Source organism: Pan troglodytes, chromosome 1 (assembly GCF_028858775.2).
Source record: "Pan troglodytes isolate AG18354 chromosome 1, NHGRI_mPanTro3-v2.0_pri, whole genome shotgun sequence".
Classification (NCBI taxonomy): Eukaryota; Metazoa; Chordata; class Mammalia; order Primates; family Hominidae; genus Pan; species Pan troglodytes.
In genome coordinates, this window is record NC_072398.2 from 83,776,831 (window position 1) to 83,800,205 (window position 23,375).

At 41.6% G+C, this 23,375-nt stretch overlaps 1 protein-coding gene across 3 annotated transcripts in view; it reads left to right on the plus strand.

Moving 5' to 3' along the window:
* Positions 1-444: 444 nt before the first annotated feature.
* The window catches only part of LMX1A (LIM homeobox transcription factor 1 alpha), a 130,917-nt gene continuing 107,986 nt past the window's right edge, over positions 445-23,375 (plus strand). Inside the window, exon 1 of one of the 3 annotated variants that reach the window (XM_063795724.1) lies at positions 445-493. The gene's annotated coding sequence lies outside the window, so the exon portion shown is untranslated. Of the gene's footprint in view, positions 494-2,823; positions 2,872-23,375 lie in introns of those variants that run through there. The other 2 variants (XM_063795726.1, XM_054655243.2) reach the window with 2 other exon arrangements.

Sequence of the window (23,375 nt, forward strand, 5' to 3'; positions counted from 1 at the left end):
AAAACTGTGTAGAAGAGACAGTGAATGCAATGGCAAAATTTTAAAAATTTTAAATTCAAATTTAAAAGTGGGAGATTGATGCTGTTCAAAACTTGGAGTATCACCATGAGAAAATTGGCCTTGAGTGAATCCTTGAAGGATAAAAAGCAAATATTGAGAAGAAAAGGGGGCCTAGCACGGTGGCTCATGCCTGTAATCTCAGCACTTTGGGAGGCGGAGGTGGGCAGATCACCTGAGGTCGGGAGATGGAGACCATCCTGGCTAACCCGGTGAAACCCTGTCTCTACTAAAAGTATAAAAAATTAGCCGGGCGTGGTGGCACATGCCTGTAATCCCAGCTACTCGGGAGGCCGAGGCAGGAGAATCTCTTGAACCCAGGAGGCAGAGGTTGCGGTGAGCCGAGATCGCGCCGTTGCTGGGCAACAAGAGTGAAACTCTGTCTCAAAACAAATCAAAACAAAACAAAAAGAAGGAAGGCAGTCCAGGCAAAGAGGTAAGAATAAAGGCCTAGTGAATCTAGGAAAACAGACTCTGTATCATGTAATTATCACCACAATCTTATTGGAGATAAGGAAATCGAGGCTCCAAGAGGCTAAGTGATGGTCCCAATGCCGCATGGTTTCTAAAAGAGGCATAGATGGGAGTGAGGCTCAGGTTTTCTAGTGGCAAGTCCGGTGCTCTTTGCACTGTGTCACAGCTGCTTTGTGTGTAAGACAAAGCCCTGGAGATGCTGTCTGCTTCAGTCACCAAGCTATGTGGAAAGGTTATGCCAACCCTTTCCATGAAAATTTAAATGCAAATAGCTCTGAGACAGTTCTGTTGCTGAGAAGATAGGTTTAAGTCACTGTCTAAGAATAAGTGAAGTGATTTTTCTAGATACAATTACCCCCAAACTCCATCTTATTACCTGTTAGAATGAATGTTGTTGAGAAACAAAATAAGCAACGGTGGATGTGTTTGCTTGATAAATTTTCTTTTCCACAATTTCTTCTGGGTTTGGGCACACATTAATTTGACAATTAATTATTGTAATTGTATCCTGAACGTAAAAATATTTATACATTATATACTTATGTGTGTATATATATGCGTATATGCATATACTCATATACATGTGGAATCATTGGACTTAAGAAATGGAAAGTACTTCATATATTATATATAGTGTAATAGTTAAAAATAGGAAAGATTGCCTTATTCCTAATCTTTGTTTTTTTAAAGTTTATCTTCTGTAGACAGGAGATAGCTGAGTCTTGTTTTTTTATCCATTCTGACATTTTATCTCTTTCTTTTAATTCAAGTGTCTAGTTCATTCATTAACATTTAATTTAATTATTGATACAGTCAGAGCCAGGTCTACCATTTTGCTATTTACGTTTTATTTATGCACTCTGTTGTTTGTTCTCTGTTCCTCTTTTCATGCTTTCTTTTGGTTTATGGAATTTTTAAAGAATTTTATTTTAATTTACTTATTGTTTTTAACCTATACCTCTTCACATTATTGTTAATTTTTTAGTGGTTGTTCTCAGGATTACAATATACCTCCTTAAAAATTCACAGTATACTTAGAGTTAATATTGCACATAACATGTAAGAGCCTTGGAACTATATACATCTGTTTACTCTCTTCCTCTATTCCTTTTATTATAGTTGTCAGTCTTTTCCCCTCTGTGTTCTTTATTTACTTTTTAATTTTTATTTTATTTTTTCGAGACCGTGTCTCACTTTGTTGCCCAGGCTGGAGTGCAGTGGCACAATTTTGTCTCACTGCAACTTCCACCTCCTGGGTTCAAGCTATTCTTGTGCCTCAGCCTCCTGTGTATCTGGGATTACAGGCACCTGCCACCATGCCTGGCTAATTTTTGTATTTTTAGTAGACACGGGGTTTCGCCATGTTGCCCAGGGTGGTCTCGAACTCCTGGGCTCAAGGGATTCACCCACCTTGGCCTCCCAAAATGCTGGGATTACAGGTGTGAGCCACCGTGCCCGGCCCCACCTTGTGTTCTTTAGATTTGAAAACTTCTATTTATCTATCTTTAAGTTCATAAACTTTTTTGTCATTTCCAATCTGCTGTTAAGCTATTCTGGTGAAATTTTTACTTCAGATATTGTTCTTTTTAGTTCTAGAATTCTACAGCCTAGTAGCCACTAGCAACATTTGCTCATTTAAATTTAAATGAATTAAAAAGATTTCTTTAGTTACATGCCACATTGCCAGTGTTCAATAACTACATGTGACTAATGACACTGATTGAACAGCAAAGATACAGATCTTTTCCATCATTGCAGAAAGTTGTATTGGACAGTATTGCTATTGAATTTTCATTTGATTTTTTATAGTTTGTATTTCTCTGGTATTTCCTATCATTTCCTTTTTTGAACATATTTTTCTTTATATCCTTGAGCATAGTTATAATAGATGCTTTAAAATCCTTGTCAGCTAATTCCAGCATCTGGGTCACTTGAGGGTTGGCCTCTGTTGATCATCCTTCCTCTTGAGTATGGGACATGTTAATAATTTTAAATTGTGTCCTGGACATGACACATTATCAATAACCTGAATTGTTATGTTCATTCAAAGAATATTTATATCTTATTTTTAAAAATTGCCAGTAGGCAGTTAACTTGGCTGAACTCAAACTGCAAACTCTTTCTTCCCTGTGGTGAGCTATAGGGAAAGAATCTACAGGGAATCTCAGTTCAGTTCTTTGATCCTGAATTGGACTACTTGGAGTATGTGTGTAGGTCAGGGCTCAGCTGGACATTTGGATAAAGCTTATATATAGAATTTGGAGCTCCTCTTCTCTGTGTCTTTCCAGGTTTATTCCCTCACTTTCTAGCTGCTGTGTTTACCCCAGATTCGGTGCCCTGGTCAGTAAGACTATGGGTTTTCCATCTGAGTTTCTTAGTTACCCTGTATGACTAAAGCCTGTAAGAACAGGAAAATCAAGTTCCAGTTCCTTCTTCCATGTGGTGACTCCCTTTCAATATCTGCCTACTTTCGGTACGTTGTCTGCTATCTTCACATAGTTGTTTTCTATATTTTGTCTACGGTTTGTAATTATCTGGGGGAGGTTGGTCTCATAGGAGCTACTCAGCCATTACTGGAAGAGGAAACTTGTTTCAGATTTTTATTTGTTTATTTTTGAGACAAAGTCTTTCTGTTCTGCCTAGGCTGGAGTGCAGTGGCATGATCTTGGCTCACTGCAACCTCAACCTCCTGGGTTCAACCAATCCTGCCACAGCCTCCCAAATAGTTGGGACTACAGGCATATGCCATCATGCCCAGCTAACTTTGAAATTTTTTGTAGGGACAGGATCTCTCTATGTTGCCCAGGCTGGTGTTGAACTCCTGGGATCAAGTGAACCTCCAGCCTTTGCCTTCCAAAGTGCTGGGATTACAGGCATGAGCCGCCGTGCCTGACTTCACATCTTGGCTCAGCCACATTTGTGACCTTGTTATTAACCTCTTATGCCTTAGTTTCTTTATCTGTAAAAAGAGAATAATAATACCTGCCTTACAATATTGCTGGGAAGATGAAATAAGTGCAATTATATAAAACACTTAGAGTTATTTCTGGTACAGACTAATTGCCCCATGTCAGTTGTTGTTAACAGTAGGATAAATTCAGTCTTCTCATTTTGCATATAAGGAAGTCACATTGCTAATGAGTGGCAGAGCCAGCACTGGAACCCTGATTCCCAGCTGGGCCACACAGATAGTCCATAGACATACTCAAACAATGTGTCAGTCTTGGAGATAGTTATTTGCCTAATAATAACATTTTTGATTGTTTGATGTGCTATAACTCTATAAATTATTTTATACTTCCACAGTTTTTGATTTTTTGAGAGTTGAGTGAGTGGACAGTCTGATAGGTTTTACTAATAACAGCCTCTTCTGTCAGACTCCACCAAAATTTTCTGTATCCTCTGATTTTTTTAACCTCTTATTCACCCATATCACTGTAAGGTTTTTTTTTTTGCAGTGACGGGGGTGGGGGGGTTGCATGTGGGCACTTACTGCCTCTGCCTTCAACTACATTGTTCTGTTCTCTTTTCCCATTTAGTGGGGATGTTCAATTTTACTCCCTTTACTCCATGCATGAATTAGCCTTCTCAGACCGTGTCATGCTGGTTGCCCTTCACTGAATGGCCTTTGGTTTGCTGACATGTTTTGGGAACAGAGAGGCCCTGTCTTGCTTGGAGATCAAGCAGTGTATTTGCACATCTCCTCTGTGTGGGAGACTGATATGGTTTGGCTCCCTGTCCCCACCCAAATCTCATCTTGAATTGTAATCCCCATAATCCCCACATGTCGAGGGCGAGACCTGGTGGGAGGTGACCGGATCATGGGAGTGGTTTCCCCATGCTGTTCTCATGATAGTGAGTGAGTTTTCCCAAGAGCTGATGATTTTATAAGTGTTTGACAGTTCCTGTTACATACGCTCTCTTTCTCTCACCTGCCACCATGTAAGACATACCTGTTTCCCTTTCTGCCATGATTGTAATTTTTCTGAGGCCTCCCCAGCCATGCAGAACTGTGAGTCAATTAAACCTATTTTTTAAAATAAATTTCCCAGTCTCAGGGAAGTTCTTTATAGCAGTGTGAAAATGAACGAATACAAAGACCTCTCCAATTCTCAGCTCAGGGCTCTCTTTTGCCATGGGGGAGGTATGCCCTGATGCACATTGATACCACAATGAGCATCATTTTGTATTTTGAGATTTCTGCTCCAGAGAGATAAATTGCTTCATTTTTCCTGACAATTGCACTGTGAGCTGAGATTATTTCTGGAAGCCATGTTCTTTCCACGTGGGATAAGATCTTGAGATAAGACAAGAAACACAAAGGAGTAAGACATGAATGGGACATGCCTTTGCCTTTGCTATGCAGGAGGAAACCTAGGACTCACTGGAAAATTAAGGTCTGCTTCATGTTTTATTCTAGTTGTGCCTCTGTGAATATGACTGAGTTGGATGGGGCTGAATCTCTCTGTTGGTCCACCTCCCTGAGTCTCGCTCATGCTGCTGTGCCTCCAGCAGGATGCCAGCCATCAAGGGCACAGGTGCATTGTAAATATGGCCCTGTTGGGTGGACCACATAGTTCAGTCTTTGTTGGGTTTCTGGCCAGATACTGGGACAGAGTTGCAGGTAGGTGGGAGTGCTGCAGAGGTAAAACAGAAAGCCTGCTTCCAGACTGCAGGGCTTGTATCGGGCTCACTTGTATCCTCTTGTGAACTTTCCGCACTGTGGACATAGCACTATGGGACAGCCTCCTGCCCAGCGACAGATGTACATCTTTATGTGATCTTTTTATGTCACACGCTAACAGGTTGTTACTGGAGCTAAAATCTAGATGAGTGAACACTGTGACCTCAACACAGGTCACAGAACGGATACTTTGCCTGTGGGCAACTGACCAGAATCCACAGGTTTCTGTTTGAAACAGTGAGAAAGAACTAAACAAGGGTGCAGGTTGGTGTTTTTGTTAATGCAATTTTCTTTCTCCCGGCTTGTGCCATATGCTCTCCTCCTTATCTCTCCTTCCACTGACATTGTTCTTTCTTTCCCCACTAGTCTCAACCCAGAGACAGAGTGAAGTCATGCAACTTCCTTGTTTCCATATTAGATAGAAATATTTTTCCATTAAAGTTCCTTCCTGGACTCTCTAAGTCGAGGTGGTGGCTGTCACAGCTTTGCCCTCTCCCCATCTTTGAGAATTCCCTGGTAAAGCCCTCTTAGTGAGAAGGATTTACAATGGAGACAATGCTGCTTTCACAGCTTTTAATTACACTTGACTCCTTCTGAAGCTTCCTGCTGGCAGCAGCTACCTTGTTGAAGAGGGACTGGATTTGGGCTGTGAGCAGTGTGGGAGTCCCTCCCTTCGTGCCTGGGTGGTGTGTCCAGACCCAAGTGGCTCCTACAGTCCAGCTTCAGCTTCATTCCCTGGTGGTGGAGTGCTGTGGGGCGAGAAACCTGAGGCTGTCATTTGGGAGGGGATTCCTAAGCGCTGGTTGTTCAGAGCAGTGGAGGAATCGCTGCCTTTGTGTCTGTGTCCTTTCTGGATGGGTTCTGGGATAGGACCTGGAGTTCAAGACTCAGCTCCAGGATTTGGCAGCAGTCCTGCCCTTGCCTTCTGGTGGTTCTGCATGCTCAGAGGGCCATCTTCAGTAGCTGTTTCTCTAAGTCAGGCTTGGCTTTGTTGGGATCAGGGTGACCTGGGGCTTTTTCTGGGTGTCCATGTCTACTGCAGTACTCCTTTGAAACATGGCTTGAGCCTCTGCTTGGTTGTATTGCAAAGGTAGAGTTAGCCCATTGTTTGGGTTGCACTTGGATTTCTTCTCTCCTTGGAGTACTGCTGCTTCCTCCTTTCGGTCCCTCTGTGGTCCTTTCCCACAGTCCTCTCCTTATATCTCTTTTGCCTACCTTCTTCCAGCCAATGAACTTGTCCACTCTCCCAGTTTCAGCTGGCATCTCCAGAGGGTGACTTCTGGATCTCAAACCTACCAAATCCATCTCTACCCTAGTCTCTAGATGCATGTTTTCAGCTGCCTATCAAGGAAATTTCAAGGTAATTGAGTTGTTGAGCCATGGTGCGTGTAGTAGGGTTTCTCTGTCTTAGCACTATTGCCATTTTAAGCCATATGATTCTTTGTTCTGTGTGTGTGTCTGGGGGTAAGGGGGCTGCCCTGCACATTGTAGGGTGTTTAGCAGCATCCCTGGCTCTACCCACTTGATGCCAATTGTGATTGCACTTGTAACAATCAAGTATATCTCTAGACATCTAGAATCTCTCCTAGTTGGGGATCACAGGGGCATAGTGATACAAATCACTGAAATAGCAACTACGTGGAACTGAGCAAGTTTGGGGGAAATGGTTGAGTTTGACGGGAAACAGGATGAAGAGGGCCTAGGAAGAGCTGGGGAAGAAAAGGATGCAGCCAGTTGCAAAAGGAAGGTGTGCTGGAGATCAACAGGCCAGGCGGCCAGTCTAGAATCTCCTCTTAACCAGCTGGCCCAGGCACACTTGACTTTGTTGGGCTTCAGTTTCTTCATGAATAAAATGAGAAGTTGGCCTAGATGAATTGTAAGGCCCTGCTGCCCTGTGATCATTTCCCCACTTGTTTAATACCATTGACCAGTTCTAAAAGAATTCCGTCTCCATTGATTCCTCCAAAGGGAAAGAAAGCAGGAGAGAGAGGAACACATTTGTGGGGAGTCTGCAAAGCAGTTATGGTTAATATTACCCTGATTTGAGACATTCCTAGTGGATTCTGGGAGAATCATGCCTTGCCTAGAGGGTGCAGGGAAGTACTGATCCTCAGAAGCCATCATGTGGAAATCGGACTCAGTGACAGCTCAGGCATGTCCAAAACCCAAATATCTTCTCTCCTATCTCATCTACCCCCTTCCCCTCCTCCCCGTCTCTAGCTCCTTTAATCATCATTTCCACCCAGCCTTCTCATGCCTATTGGAAAGATCTGGGAGGCCAGTGATGGATTTGACTGAACAGTGTGTAATATAAAAGGGCAGAGCTGGGCCTGAAGGGACCAGGGGCTGCACGAGCTCCAATATTGCTTCCTCCAACAGGGCAGTGCCGGGGAGCCCCCCTGGGATTACTCACACAATATTACTGCCACTGGTGAGGATGGGGGAAGGAAGAGGAGGCAGGCAGGCACGGGGGAGGGTCTTAGGGTAGCTGCAGATAAGGCTGAGAATAACAACAACAATCATAATGGCAATATTTTAATAATAGTAAAAGTAGTGATAATTGTGTTTTCCAGGTTTATTAACTTTGGGAAGTCTGGTTTATTAACTCTCCTGGCTTATTAACTTTGAGAAGTCTTTGCTCGTTGCAGCATATGCCTGAGGCTTGCTGGTGTTTGAGTTCATCAGTCTCACGCTCTCAAAGAGAAAGAGGGGCACAGGAGAGAGGGGAGGGGGGAGGCACGGTGATATTTGAAGTAATTAGAGAGACTTTATTGAAATCAAATGCACAGGCAAGAAATGGTAATTAACTGAGAAGAGGATCCTCTGTTCTCTCTCATCCAAGGACTGTGGGGCTGTCATAGATAATCCTCATCTTGGGGGCACTGGATAGCTTGTGAAAAGGCAGTGTTGGAAAGAATGTATACACACACACACACACACATATATATACACATATACATATACATATATATTTTTAAATAGTGATCTAAATTGAACAATGAAGGAAAGGAATTATATTATCCTCATCTAGTTATCATTGGTACAAAATACACAAAAGGAAAAAAATAAAAACAATAGAGTGGTTTAATTAGAATTTATAGTTCTGTTTCTCCAGTTATTCACTAGTACAGATAATCCAAGAGTAAGTAAGGGGAACAAACTGATTATGCAAGTCTGGGGAGGCCAGATAGAGATCTTCTAACGAGAATTATGGTGAGGAGCAGGGTCTTGTTTTGAGACCGACATGATGATGTTGTGATTAAGAATCTAGTAGGTAGAGTTTGCTTGAGTTTCTTTTAGGGTCTGTGCAGTAGCCTTTGGAGGGTTTTAGAGATGATGATGTGGTGGTCATCTGGGGGCTAAGGAGTGGCAGGGGCTCCCTGGAGAGACATTTAGCTCACATAAGGAAGACTTTGTAGCAGTGCTTTAAACTTGGAGTGAATCTTTGTTATAACGTTGGTATAGAAGGCATTCTAGAATCTTCTTATATTAAACATTTACTTACTATGTTTCAGCACAAAGAAGAAAGCTGGCTTAACTAAATGATGCTGAGATCAAAAGAGCACTGTATTTGGAGTCAGAAAACCTAGGCTTAAGATGCCCTTTGAACCTCAGTTTCTTCATTTGTAAAAATGGGCAAATTATTTCTCTGATAAGGCTGGTATAAAGATCATATGGGATAATGAAATTTGAGTAACACTTTGTAGACTGTAAAGAGCTATGCTCCTTTAGGATTAAAAACAATTCATGTTGTTATTAATATTTATTATTTTATTAATCCAAAACTCCATGGTCCTGTAGTTGCAAACATTCCTTTTCTCCCTATATCTCTGGTGGTTTTGCTTTACGTTTGTCCTCCTGGAGCTGGATGATAAAGAGCTGGTCTGTCAACATTGACACAAGGATTGCTCTGGGTCTCGATGTATTCAATCAGTAATTTCACTCACAGCTTCTTTTGTCACTGCTTTGAGACTCATGGCCAAAATGCACTGTGGACACTCAAAGGCTCTCCTGTATTATAGAGATTTACTTCTAATTAGTAGAGTAGCAAGCTGAGGACTGAGCCCCTCATCAGGGTAGAGCTGCACTTGGGCTGGTGGAAGGTGGTTTTGACCAGAGCCCTGAGTTCAGCTGCTCACAGCTCGGATGTTCAGCCCTAGGTGGGCGTTAGTTTTCACACGCTGACTAGTCTGTGCCCCCCACCTTCTGCAGGTGGTCTGTCTGAGAAGGCAGGCACTGCTACGTAATCATCTCACTTATTCAACATCCATTCCACAGAATCGACTGAATGCCTGCAATGTGCCAGGCATAAGTCTTATTTTCACCTTTCTCATGGATTGGTATCTGTATTAGGCTATTAGTGTAGCTACATATAGAGTAGGAAGTGATGTGGGTTAATTTTGCTCTATCTTTAGAAATGAGATGATAGGTTAACTACAAGCATTTAGTAGACAATTAACATCCAGTCAAACTTTTATTTGTTCAGTAAATGTTTTTGTGCTGTAGTTGGGCCTATGGGAGGAACTAAAAGAAACAAGTCAAAGTCTTTGCCTTTGGTATTTTACAATCTAGTACAGAAGAAAAAGCACAGATGTGAAAGTATTGAGAACAGTGAAGTTAAAACACACAAAAGTGATGGGGTATAAATTAAACACGCAAGGACTTATCATGAAGGAGCAAAGAAGTCCTAAAATGGGATGAAAAGTAGATCAAGGGAGGGGGAGGTTTTCTAGAGTAGGTAAATTTGGATTCAGATCTTTAAAAAGGCAGTTTGCAGAGATCAGTGTTTACCATGTGTGCTGCTAGAGATGGTACAGAAGGTGACTTTACATGGCATCTGGGTCCGCATTTTATATTGTTATGGTAGTGTCTTTATTTTTAACATGTATAGAAACATTATAACATGAAACCAATGATGTCATGGCAGTGATATAAGCTTTCTATTTTAAAATGAATCTGTTTAAGTAAAATGAGTGAGTTGATTACAAATGTTAAGTTATAATTTTATGGTGGTGAGACTTGGCATACACCACTTTTGTGATATGAAAATTCCTGAAGCTTGGGAAACAGTGGCATAGATTATATTATGACCTTACATAGATTTGGTGCTTTATAATTCATGAAGCATTTCTGTATATTTTGTATGGTTAACTGACCTGTATAGTGGGCTGGGCAGGTAATATTACTCTAGAGCAAAGCAGAATTTTGATACATATATTTATTAATTGAAATTTGACTACTCATTTTACACATAAAGAAATGAGGCTTGGAAAAGTTGACTTGCTCAAGGTAAGACAGTAAGTAGTGATCTGGAATTACATTCTGGCCCTTTTGATTCTGAGATTTTTTTACATGGTAGGGGAGTAAGGGAGGTATTCCAGGTGAAGAAAATAGCATTTGAGGAAATAGAGTTTGGAATCAGCAAATTGTGTTCTGATCTAAGGGGCACAGCACTGGTGTACTGAATTAGGACATGAATAAAAAGGAATGGAAAAGTCAGAAAAGAAAGGGATAGGAATAATTGAAGAAGTGATTTCAAAGTCTAGGTGTTAAGGAACCATAGTGGGTAATTTTTTTTCTGTTTATTGAGATAAAAGTCATATAAAATTGTAAAGTGTATAATTCAGTGGCTTTTAGTAAATTCACAATTTTGTGCAACCATTATCTAATTCCAGAATATTTCCATCATCCCTGAAAGAAACTCTGTGCCCATTAAGCAGACAGTCCCCTTTCTTCCTTTACCAGAGCCCCTACTTGGTTTTCTATCTTTATAAATTTGCCTATTCTGGATATTTCATATAAAATAAATCATACAGTATGTGGCCTTTTATGTCTGGCTTCTCTCTCTTAGCATAAGCTTTTTGAGGTTCATCCATGCTGGAACATGTATCAGTACTACATTCCTTTTTATGGGTAAGTAATATTCCACCATATATATACACACCACATTTGGCATATCATTCATCATTTGGTAGATATTTGGGTTGTTTCTACCTTTTGACTATTGTGAATCAATGCTGCTATGAAGATTTTGTACAAGCTTTGTTTGAACACCTATTTTCAGTTCGCTTGGGCCTGTGCCTAGGTGTGGAATTGCTTGGTCACATGACAATTCTATGTTTAACTTTTTGAGGAACTGTCAAACTGTTTTCCACAGCAGATGTACCATTTTTCTTCCCACCAGCAATATATCAGGGTTACAATTTCTCCATATCCTCACCAACACTCATTATTTTTCATTTTTATATTATGGCCATCCTAGGAGGTATAAAGTGGTATCTCATTCTGGTTTTGATTTGCATTTCCCTAAAGACTAATGATGTTGAGCATATTTTCATATGTTTATTAGCCATTTGTTTGCTATTTCTGGAACAATGTCTATTTAAGTCCTTTGCCCATTTTAAAGTTGTGTTTGTCTTTTTGTTGTTGAATTGTTTAGCACTCTATATATTCTGGATATTAGACTCTTATATATGATTTGCAAATATTTTCTCCCATTCTGCAGGTTGCACTCTTTATATATCCTAGATACTAGACCCGTATATGTTATATGATTTGCAAATATTTTCTCCTATTCTGTGGGTTGTCTTTTCATTTTCTTGATTGTGTCTTTCGATGCAGAAAAGTTTTCAATTTTGGTAAAGTCAAATGATTTATTTTTTCTTTTGTTGATTGTGCTTTTGTTGTTATATCCAAGAAGCCATTGCCAAGTCATAAAAATTTATCCCTATATTTTCTAGTAAGAGTTTTATAGTTTTTGCCCTTGCAATTAGGTCTTTGGTCCATTTTGTGTTGATGTTTTATATGGTGTGAGGTAAGGCATGGTGGGTTCTTGACTGTAGAAATTATTTGATGGCAGTATTAGGAAGATTATTCTGGCGTTATCTTTAGAGTGAAACAGAAAAACTGAGAGAAAAACAAGCAAGCTATTGCAGAGGAGAGAGGAATCAAAACATATGTTTATTTTTTTAGTAGTAGTTTTATTGAGATATAATTGACATACCATAAAATTCACTCTTTTGAAGTGAATTGTACAACTCAGTGGTTTTTTAGTATGTTCACAGAGTTGTGCAACTGTCACCCCTATTTTCACTATCATTTTAGAATGCTGTCATCACCCTCCAAAGAAACTCTGTATCCATTAGCAGTAACTACCTATCCATAACGCCCCAGCCCTTGGCAACCATTAGTCTACTTTCTGTTTCTATGGATTTGCCTATTGTGGACATTTCACATAAATGAAATCATACAGCGTGAGGTCTTTTGTATTTGACTTCTTTTACTCAGCATAATGTTTTTAGGGTTCGTCCATGTGTAGCACGTATCAGTACTGCATTCTTTTTTATGGATGAGTAGTATTTGATTGTATGGATGTACCACATTTTGTTTATCATTCAGCTGTTGGTAGATATTTGGGTTGTTTTAACTTTTTTTGGCTACTATGAGTAATGCTACTATAAACATTTACGTAGAAGTTTTAGTATGGACATAATGTTTAGCTTTTGTGTAATACTACATGGCATTTTGTCATTGTTTTCTACCTTTATCTTTTCTTACAATGTATCTGACTTATCACATGGAATTACTATTCAGGCAGCTAAAATTACCGGCTTCCCTCTTAGGTGGATGGCCTTATCTCTAGGCAATACTCCTAGCATCCCAGAAAAGCTGGGTTACTTGTGATGACAATCCTATTTAGAAAGATATGCAATGAGCAAGACCAGGCAAATATTAATATTTCACAGGGTACACATTTGATCTTAGGGATTCCTCTGAAGTTTCTGCTGAATGTATGAATGTCTCTTTTAGGTTTGAGATGACTCTGCGGAGCCCCCTACTAGAGTACTGGTGCTCTGCCCTTGAGAAGACCCATATGGCCAGTGACCAAAGCTTAATGCAGACACAGTCTCTTCTTTCCTCTCATTCTTCCTTCTGCCTTGCAGAATATCCTTCAAGACTCACATCCTGACTCTTAATTTTTAGGGGAAAAACACATTTCAGTCTCTACATTTAATTTGTGCTTAGTGTCTTAGCTAACAATCACATTGGGGTGGGCTCAAGACCTCAGCAAACCAAAGACATTGACTTCTTTGTGGCACGCTCCCTATGGTGTGGGTGTTAGCCATCCTCACTGTATTCAGCACTTCTTGGGTTGAGTAGTCCAGGTTATGAGATATTTATCAGTAGTACTGCCTGTTAACTTAATGTCAGCCCCTAGAAAACCAAAGGACAAAGGACATGAACAGACACTTATCAAAAGATCCCAATTTTCTATTCCAGTTTTCTTAAGTGTTTGTAAAAGGAGTTTCTAGTGTTTATAAAAGAAGCATTTTTACTTCTTCACTAGGGAGAAAACAAATGTTCCTAGTATTTTCCCCTCCCCCATTATTCATGTGTGTCTGTCTGTCTGCCTTTTGCCTATTCATATGATGTGTACAGTCTCATAACCATCTATTTTCATTTAACATTATATTGTTAATGTTTTCTCATGTCATTAGTCTTTGAGAATATGGTTTTAATATTATGGAACTTGAGTCATAGAATAATTTGTTTACCTACTTATGATGTTGCTGACACTTAGGTGGCCTTCCTGATAATACATATTTATTATATATTTATTTATTATATCTTGGATTTTTCCTTAGATTACTGGAGGGGGGATTATAGCATAAGCATATTAACATTTTTAAAGGTTCGATTTCTCTGTTTTAAATTTTGCTTGTTACTAGCAACATAGAAGTGTTTTTAGTTTTTATATATTGTCTTGTGTCTCTTATACTTTAATAAATCTATACTTGTAAGCCTTTCCTTTATTCTCTTGGGTTTATTCATTTGCACATCATAACTATTTTATCTTATTCTTTCCAGCAGTTGTATCTCTATGTATTTATCTATTTTTTTAAGACAGAACTTCTTAAGTATTTAAATAGTGGAGGTAATATGGAGCATTCTTGTCTTTCTCCTGGATTTTAAGGGAAAATGAATGTCTTTCAACTGATTAAAGTATAATTTTGGCTGTAGGTTTAAGATGGCCATTCTTTATCATGTTAAGGAATGTCTAGTTCCTACTGAGAAGTTGGTGTGTGTGTGTGTGTGTGTGTGTGTGTGAGAGAGAGAGAGAGAGAGAGAGAGAGGAGATCTCAGCCGCAATACTTTCAGCTTCAGATAACAGAAAACCTAATTAACCCGGGCTTAACCAGGAGGTAAGTTTGTTTCTTCCACATTACAAGATTCTGAGGATAGGCAGTACAGAGATGGTATGGTGGCTGATCGATGCCATCAGCAATCCAGGCCCTTTCTATATTTTTCCTTTCCATCTCTTTAGCACATAGGTCTTTATTCTCAGGGCCACAGGAAGACTGCAGCTGCAGCTTTGTAATCACATTCCAGGCAAGAAGAGTGTAGGGCCAAAAGGTGAAGGGTAAAAGGCCAAAGAATCACACTAGCTGGGTCTTGTCTCCTTTAAAAAGCAGTCTTGGAAGCCACCCAGGGGCTTCCACTTACATCTCATTGAGTCAAATGGGCAGCTCTTAACAGTAAAATTGTCTGGGAGAAGGGGCCTGAGGATGTGAGCTGGGTTAACCAATCCACAGCATCTACCACAGCTTACAAGCAAATGGCTTGGAGTCCTCAGAGAAAAAAAATATATATAATGCCTTAACAAATGCTCTGAACCTGAAGCCAGCAGATTTTGTTGAATTCTGGCTTCTCTTTTGACCCTCTGCCAACATGAACAAGTCACCTCTCCGTTCTTTGGCTGATATCTGTCTCAGCTACCTGGGAGGATGCTTGTGGAGTGCAGATAAAGTCAAATCCTGGAAGGACTCCGATTTTCATTTCTTTTCTGCATTGGGATAATTTGTTTTTGGTTAATTAGTAAACTGCTCTTTCCTCATGATTTTTATGGTGTTATTATTAAATTACTTTTGCCTGAACAGAACCATAAGGTAAACAGGATACCAAAAAAGGTAGCATGGACAGCTGTCAGCAACAGGAATGATTTCTTTTTAAAAGGGGAAAAGAAAGTGCTAAGAGAAAAAGCCAGAAAGTTACCTCAGCCTCTCTCCAGCCAGGGGCAGAAGGAGGATAGAACATGAAGCGAAATGATTTAGTGCTTTCCCTCAGTCAGCTTTGCTTCCCTTCCCTGCCTTGGGGCATGAGAAGTGCCGTGCTCTGAAGTTTTGTTGAGAAAAGCACCCTGAATCATGTTGCTTTTGTGGCAACTATTAATTGCTTCCTGAATGTATACAGCATAAATAAAATAGGTTGCCAGGGAATGAATTACGCAGAGGATAAATGGTGGGTCATTAATGTAGCGTTGACCCTGAACCCAGAGGATGACGTGAGATCGGCGAGAGCTCTCAAGAAATTTACCAGAACCCATTTCAGCTGGAGGTGATGTGTTTTAAATCCTCCTGTAATGCAATGAGGGGAATCAAATTAGATAATAGTTTGCAGAAATCTTCTGGGCCTGGAGCCCCACTCAAAAGGATTTTGTCCTCTTCTATTATCAGGCTTCACATTTGGGGGCTGGACCTGTGTCCCAGTGGTTCCCAGAACGGCTTTATTTTTTCCCCATGTGGTGAGAGCCCTGGCTGACACATCTGAAATGCCTTGGTGTGCATGCATGCTCTGCCTCTACTTTTTAATACTGTAGTTATTTTGTATTAATATGTACATTTCAATTTCACCTTATTCTGAAGTCCAAAATCCTAACTAATACAAAGAGAAGGGTAAATCTAGAATGCAATTTATTCATCCTGCTGCCTCCTTTATAATTTTCCCTGTAAAAATATTCAGGTATTTCCCATGTATCCTGTAGTTGGAATCGTTGGAGCATATGTATTAATTCTATCTATGGATAGTTGCATTTCTATGGGCTTAAAAATAAACTAGACTTGGAACTATTGTGGTTACACCTCTCTACTCTTCTTGTTCTGAGTGGGTTCCACAAATTCAGAGCACCCCTCAGATAAGCAGAGTAATGAACATGGGCTGAGGGCTCACTGTATATGATGGACATGCTGGGTATTGTGGTGATGATGGAGGGGGTTCAGAAATGTATGAAGGAGAGTTCACTTTCTTCTCAAGCCATTTACAAGTATCAATTCCGTAAATAATCCTATCTTTTGGATATTTTTCTTTTTCCTTCTAGGTTTTCTAAACTCATTCTCACTGAACCGGATCCTGATCAGAAAATGTACATGTCTCAAAAGGAAGGGAAGCCTCAATCCTGTTTAGGGAGGCAGCTTTGCCTGGGCCCGAGTGCCCTGTGGGATCCGGGTGGGGAGGTGTTGCTGCAACAGGGCTGCTGGGCTTCTCTCCAACTCCTCCTCATCTGCCATTTTTGTCTTGTGCTGTAAAAGTACAAGTACATCTGCCTTCATGGCCAGCCTCCTGTGTGTAACTCGGATGCCCCTGGGAAACCGCCTGGATGTGGATGAAAATGAGGGCATGTTAACTTTAAAGATTTCTCCTGTGGCTCCAACCACCTCCCCGACAAAGCACTTGTGTGTATGTCTCAGTACCAGCAAGGAAGCCCCAGTTTTTCCTGCCCAGCGCCTCCCTGCAGTATTCTCTGCTTGTGAAGCAGCTTGAGGGAGTCATAAGTCTTACTGCCAAGGGTGCCCATCATGAGGTTGCTAGTGTAGGGACCAAGGAGCAGGTGGTATCAGTGCCCCCAGGACCTCCAGTCCTCAAAGTGACCGTGGTGCTGGTTCCATAGGCAGCTGGGCGTTTTGCTCTGTCCCTGGGCCCTGAGGCAGCAACGCTGTGCTCCCAGGCCTCTCCGCTCTGCCCTCCCCATCTCCCCGTGGTAAGCTCTCAGCATGTGTTCATGGGGCTGGGAAGGGGACAGATGCTGTCTAGTGTCCACCTGTCTGTCCTTCATGCCTGTGTGCACTGTGTCTCATACAACATACACATGCACATACATAAAGACAGAATGTCACCAAGGCATCTACCCAACCAAGAAAGAAAAACCTTCCTCCTGTCAAAAAATAAAATGTCCCCTGCATACCATGTCCCATGGACAGACTGTGGGTGAGGGGGTGTCTATGCATCCATCACCTGACCTTGACTTTGGCACTCTATTATAAGAGACGTCCAGTAGGTCCTTACTTGACCAGTGCACACCTGCCTCCCATGACAGGATCTGAAATCCTACCAGAAAGAAGAAGCCCTTTGCGTCTTTAAGATTTCCAATTTTCAGAACCCCTGATTTAAAATCAGTACTGCTGAGAGAGGTGTTCCTTGAATGTTTTTGTAGGCAGAACCCTGGTAAGGATCAACTCTCAGCTGCTGAAGTCAAGGTTCTAGGAGAGAGGCAGAGGTATTTGATGTGTCACATGTGTCAGGAGTGGATGGGACTCTCTGAAACCGCATGGTGCCTCCTTGATGGTTTTGAGGTTTTTCCTGGGGGTAGAGGGGGCCAGATCTCAAGGCTGTCAGACACAGTGTGGGATTGTGAAATGCTGTGTTGTACTTCAGCCTAACAAGGAGTCAGGGTGACAAGGATTTAGTTTTACAGTGTTGGGTTATGGACCAAATACAAGATGACTTGGATAATTTCCACTTTGCTGGCTCCTTAGCTACAAGTAATTTATTCTAACCTTCTTCCATAATGCCAATTACAGCTGTTAGCACATACTTCAAAGCCAGTATTCAAAGTACAAAGCTATAGTTAAGATTTCCGAAGTTCCTGTGCTGATGTGCTGGGCCTGGGGGGCTTTAAACCAAGGTTGGAATGGGTAGAGATGAAAGGAAGTAGGGCTTTTCCTGAATATTCTTTGGTTAGTGTGGATGTTGGGAGAGGGGAGTTTAGGAAGGTGGCTGGAATCAGCCCAAAGGAGGGAGTGGCCAGAGGGGAGTTGTAGATGTGGTTCGTGGGGACATCCCCTTCATAAACATAAAAGTTGTGACTTACTAGAAAGACTTTCACTAAACAGGGAGGGGTAGAGAACAGAATGAAAGGGAAAGATGAAGATAGAGAATAGCCCTAATGAGAGAATTAATTGATAAGACGTGCCTTGCTGAACATGTCAAGAGAGACAAACAGTGCAACTCCAGACTGTCCTGTCTTGTATAGGTATCTGATCAGTCACCTAACCTAGGGTCTGGGAAGCAAGAGAAGGAACTAGGTCACCAGTCTAGTAGGAGCCTCTGGGGTGTTGGTGTTCAGGGCTTCTGCCTGGGATGAAGTGGGGCTGCCTGTGATTGCTGTGCTCCATCTGATGCCAAGTGGAAGCCATCCGCCACTATCTGCCAGTTATGCCCTCATTACTCAGATAATTCTAATAATTATTGGGTGCTTAGTATGAGTAAAGACAACATGCTGGCTACTGTAGAAAACAGAAACTGCCAGTTTTGCTTAAAGAGAGATGCTGGACCCTAGAAATCTTGTGGATGTGGAGACCATGAACATCTGTGTTCTCTCTTCGTTCAAGCCCTGAGAGACTAAAAAAAGAGAAAAGGGATGGGATCTACAGAATGAGAGGTAATAAAAAAAAGATATTGGAAGAAATTACAGTTTTGAAAGGGTAGAGAAAAAACTAGAAGAAACAAAATGAAGAAAGAAAAAGCTAAGACGTAAAGAAGGAAAAAGGTCAATAAGATGGGGGACCAGCTAGAAAGGGGACTGATCTAACATTAGAGCTACTGCACCCTGTCTCCTGTCAGATCTTAAAGGCAGAAAAGGGTGACTTGTGAAAATGCTACCACTGACCTGGGAGCACCCTGCACTTAAGATGCAAGCGTAAAAGTGAAGTTGCTTTAGCCCTTTTTGAAGCATCTGGGATGCTGCATTCATAGAGGCTGGTTCCAGGAGGGTAGGGGGATGTTCTTAGGCCCCCTTTGCCATGCTCTCTGCTTTGTTCTGGAGCTCAGATATTCCACATGTGGCGACTGTCCTCACGCTGTCACTCCCCCAACTGCTGCCACCCTTAGGCATGTTCCATACAAATGGCTGAGACAGCAGTTATTTCTCAAGGAGGTGTGAGCTTGTGGAGTTATTTGCTGCCTGGCTTAGGGAGCTGGCTTGGTTGCCTCTCTCTGTTTGTTGTTAACACTCCTTCCCACAGCTGTGGGGTGAGGGCTGGCCCCTGCCATCTCTAGCGTAACCACTCACTGCCTTCATTACCTCAGCTACCCAGCTCAGCCCTGATTTCTGAAAGCAGTTTGGGAAATGTCAGCCAAGGGGTTCCTCCTGCGATGCTGTTTTTGTTGTTGTTGTTACCTGCAGGGATAAGTGAGAAAATGTTGAGTTTTTCTGAAGAGGGCTTTTCTAGCTTTCTTAAAAATACCTTAGCTTTCATGTATGCTCCTATGAGACTGGCTTGTATGCCATGCCTCAGTGAACTCATCTGTCCTCTGGCCTCTCTTGGTTTGACCAGCAAGAGGCACTGGCAGAAGAGCTGAAGGCAGAAGGGAAATGAGCTGGGAATTTACTCCCCCAGCTCCTTCGTGGGCTCTGGTAACTGCTCCCTTCAGGCCTAGGGCTGGCAATAGCTCTCTGAAGTTTCCAGCCTGGGATTCCATACCATTTTTTGTTGCTTTCCTTAAGCCCTGCCCACACCTTTAAAAAACTCATCTCTATTATCCAACCCTGACCCCAATAACAACAACAACAAAAAAAAAAAAAAAAAAAAAAGGAAGAAGGTGTGTGTGACTAAGTATGAAGAAGTTGGTTGATCATTTTAAAGAATGGTTCATGACACCAGGCAGATTTTGGCTTTTTCTAAATGAAATATCAGGTAAGGAGTGGAGGAGATGGGCGTCTAGGGTTTAGGATATGTGTTTCTATGATATGGATCAGATCAGCTAGGCCATTAAGCTGGGATGCAGGGCAGCTTCTTGGTTTAATCATCTGCTGCTCCCTCTTGAAATTATTTATACTTTTATATATAATTATTAATTTTTCAACATGGAACTCTGCATTTTCACTTCACCACTGGGCCCCATAAATTATGCTGATCCTGCTGGGATGAACTTACCTGTAGACTCTATATTGTTTCCAATTGGCATAAGTTGAGCATGACTAACCCTCTGTCAATGATGAGGATATAAGGCCATTAGACAAGAATGCCACTTCTTCAGGGGACTTTTTTTTCCCTCTGATATTCAGTCTCTCTATGTGAGCTAGAGAGGTATAATTGAAAAAGATAATTCCTTTATATTTGGTTCCATTCCATTTTCTTTCACTGAAGTCTAAATATAAATTCCTATCATTCATTGGCACATAACAAACCAAGCCAAAATTTAGCAACTGGAAACAACAACCACCATTTATTTTGCTAATGAATCTGCAGTAGGGTAGGGCTCAGCAAGGATGGTTTGTTGTTGTTTGGTACAGTGTCTGCTGCAGGCGGACCAGCTGGGGATGGAGGATCTGTTTCCAGGATGGCTCATACATGGGGCCGTTAAGTTGGTCCTGGCTCTTGCCTGGGAGCTCGGCTGGGGATGTTGGCTAGGGGATCTTATTTCCTCTCCATCTGAGCCTCTACATAGAGTTGCTTGGGCTTCCTTACAGCATAGTGGCTGGATTCCAAGCATGAATGATCCAAGAGACAGGAAGTGGAACCTACCAATCTCTTAAAACCTGGGCTGGGAAACTGGCACAGTGTGACTTCCCCTGTCATAGAGCCCATCTAGACTCATGGAGGGGGAAATTATCCCAGTTCTTGGTGGGAAGACAGTCAAATAATTCATAACCAGATGTCTTTAATCTGGATAAGCATACCTGTTTTATGTATGAAAAAAACTAAAAGTAACAGCACAATGAAATTTTCTCAGAGCAACAGCAAATAGGGGCAGAGCTGGACTTAGAGCTCATAAGCTCCTGATTTCCCAGACTGTACTGTGCCTATCATACCATACTGCTCTTTTGCTAATCTAATACACAGCAATAACTCTTCCTTGTTCTCATGGCCCTGGTTTTCAACCTCAAAGCCCATTAGAATAATAATAAGGGAGAAATTCCAGTACTTTTTTAGAACTGCTAAAATAGAGTCCAGGCATTTGAAAACAAAGGAAAACATCCAAACCATTAAAAGCAGAAGCAATTATCATTTGTCAGAGTTGAATAAAGAATATGAGGATATAACAGTACGTGGTTGCCTCTTGCTCTTCTAGAGGCAGAGTGGGTAGCTCAGGACCATCTGCTAGAATGGCCATGTTGGCACTAGGAGCTCTGTTTTGGGTCACTGCAAAGCTGCGAGTTAAGACTGAAGGCTTTTGAGGAGCTCTCAGCCATCGTGAACGGCACATCACACATCAGTGCCCTCTGAGATGCTCTGAGGGAATTGGGCCTTATAGCAAAAATTTGCCCCATCATCCTTCAAAGATCTTGAATGCCTTTGTGCAGGAGAAGCCTGAAGAGCTTGCTTTTCCAGGAGCCTCTGGGGCAAACAAACCCTTCTCTTTCTCTTTCAAAGCTGGGGCTACAGTTTAGAGGTTGCCTAACTCAGGGTGACATCCCTTAACCTTTGATGACAATTCTGGGAAGGAGGCTGTTGGTCTTCAAAGTTTGGAGTGTGTGGCCCTTGGTATGGTATGCCTATCTTCAGGCATGTCCATGCAGTAGCTTCAGGGGCATGAGGGTGTTAAGAGCCAACCAGTGAGCTGGGCCTCCACAGCCGACAGCTGCAGTACCTGGGGTTCTGAGGGGCAGGCCACTCCTGTCGTGTCATCCCTTCAGTGGAAGTAGAATGGGCTTGGGAACTTCTGATGATTTCACTATCCAGTTGAGAGGAGGCTTCTTGTCACACAAACCCACATAAAGCTGGGAATGTGGTCCAAGGATAACTGGGCCTGAGATTCTTTTTACAGATGGGAGATCATTTTTCATATAATTAGGAACCTCCAATAAAGTATTTATCACTTCAGCCCTTTGGGCCCATTATTTTGAAAATCTCTGATGAATAATGCAGTTTATTCTGATCACTCCAATTCCAGTCAGGCATTTCTAGGGAAGAGCAAGGGGCCCTGGCGGAAGAAAAAATGTAAATCCTGTTGATTGAAATACTTAGTTCTCGGAATTCCATTACATCTGTGGATGAGATTGCAGATAAGCCTTAAACTTCTTGAACATTAGAACTTAAAGAAGTGGGAAAGTCAAAATAGAAATAGACTCCCAGATCTGGGGGACATCATGGCGAATATTGTCATAATGGTAACTTTTGCATATAAAGTTCTTTCATTGTCCTGTGGATGATCACATTTATCCAAGATTATTCCGGGAATCATAATCAAATACAACATACTTTCTTAAGTCCTTGTCCGCATCGCATTCCCTCTGTATTGCAAATGCCTGAGCAATGCAGATGAAAGCAGAGTTGAGCTCTCCTCACTTGTGGTTCGACTTTCAGTGGTAATTACTTTCCAGCAGCCCTCAGTACCCACACCTCAAATAAACCAGGATCATTCACTAACATGAAGCGATGCCCAAAATAAAGGAGTATGGAGAAGGAAACGGGGAGAATAACAGTGCCTAGGCAACATCTGCATCTCCACCCCATTGGATGCATGAGCCTTCTGTTGGTTGCTCACACTGCACAGAGAGCCAGATTGGCTTGGCTTCCAGTTTTGTCAGGGGGTATAATGATGGCTAGCTATGCATGATAACTCACTTTTACTTACTGTTCTATCTTCAGTGCCCTGTGGCTTTTGATAGAGGCAACTTTGACTTTGTAATACTATACCTGATGAGTTTCTATTAAGAACACAAAGAAAACAGACAAAGAAGGTGCTTTTTGTCACCTTACCCTGCTCATTTATTTCATCACTGGAAGCCTGTCAAATCTTCCTGCCTGGTAAGAGCTTGGAGGGAAGGTACAGAAAGTTAGGAGGGTGGAAAGAGACCAAATCTGGGTTAGAGAGGAAGTATCATTTTGTCACCCATCACTAATGAAGAATTCAAATTCATACTGCATAGAGCTGGGAAGAATTTTGTTGGGGTGTCAAATGTCCCTGCCTTTACAAAACTATCAAGCCACTGTGGTGGACAAGAATTCAGAGAGACTGAAACTCTGTGAAATGAAGCAGAGAGCTATGCCCTTTAGTTATAATACTGGGATTCAAATTGTGACTGCCACTCATTGGCAGTAGGGCATCGGATAACAAAGCTGAGGCTTTTGTTTATCTGTAAAATGAGGAGAATATTTGT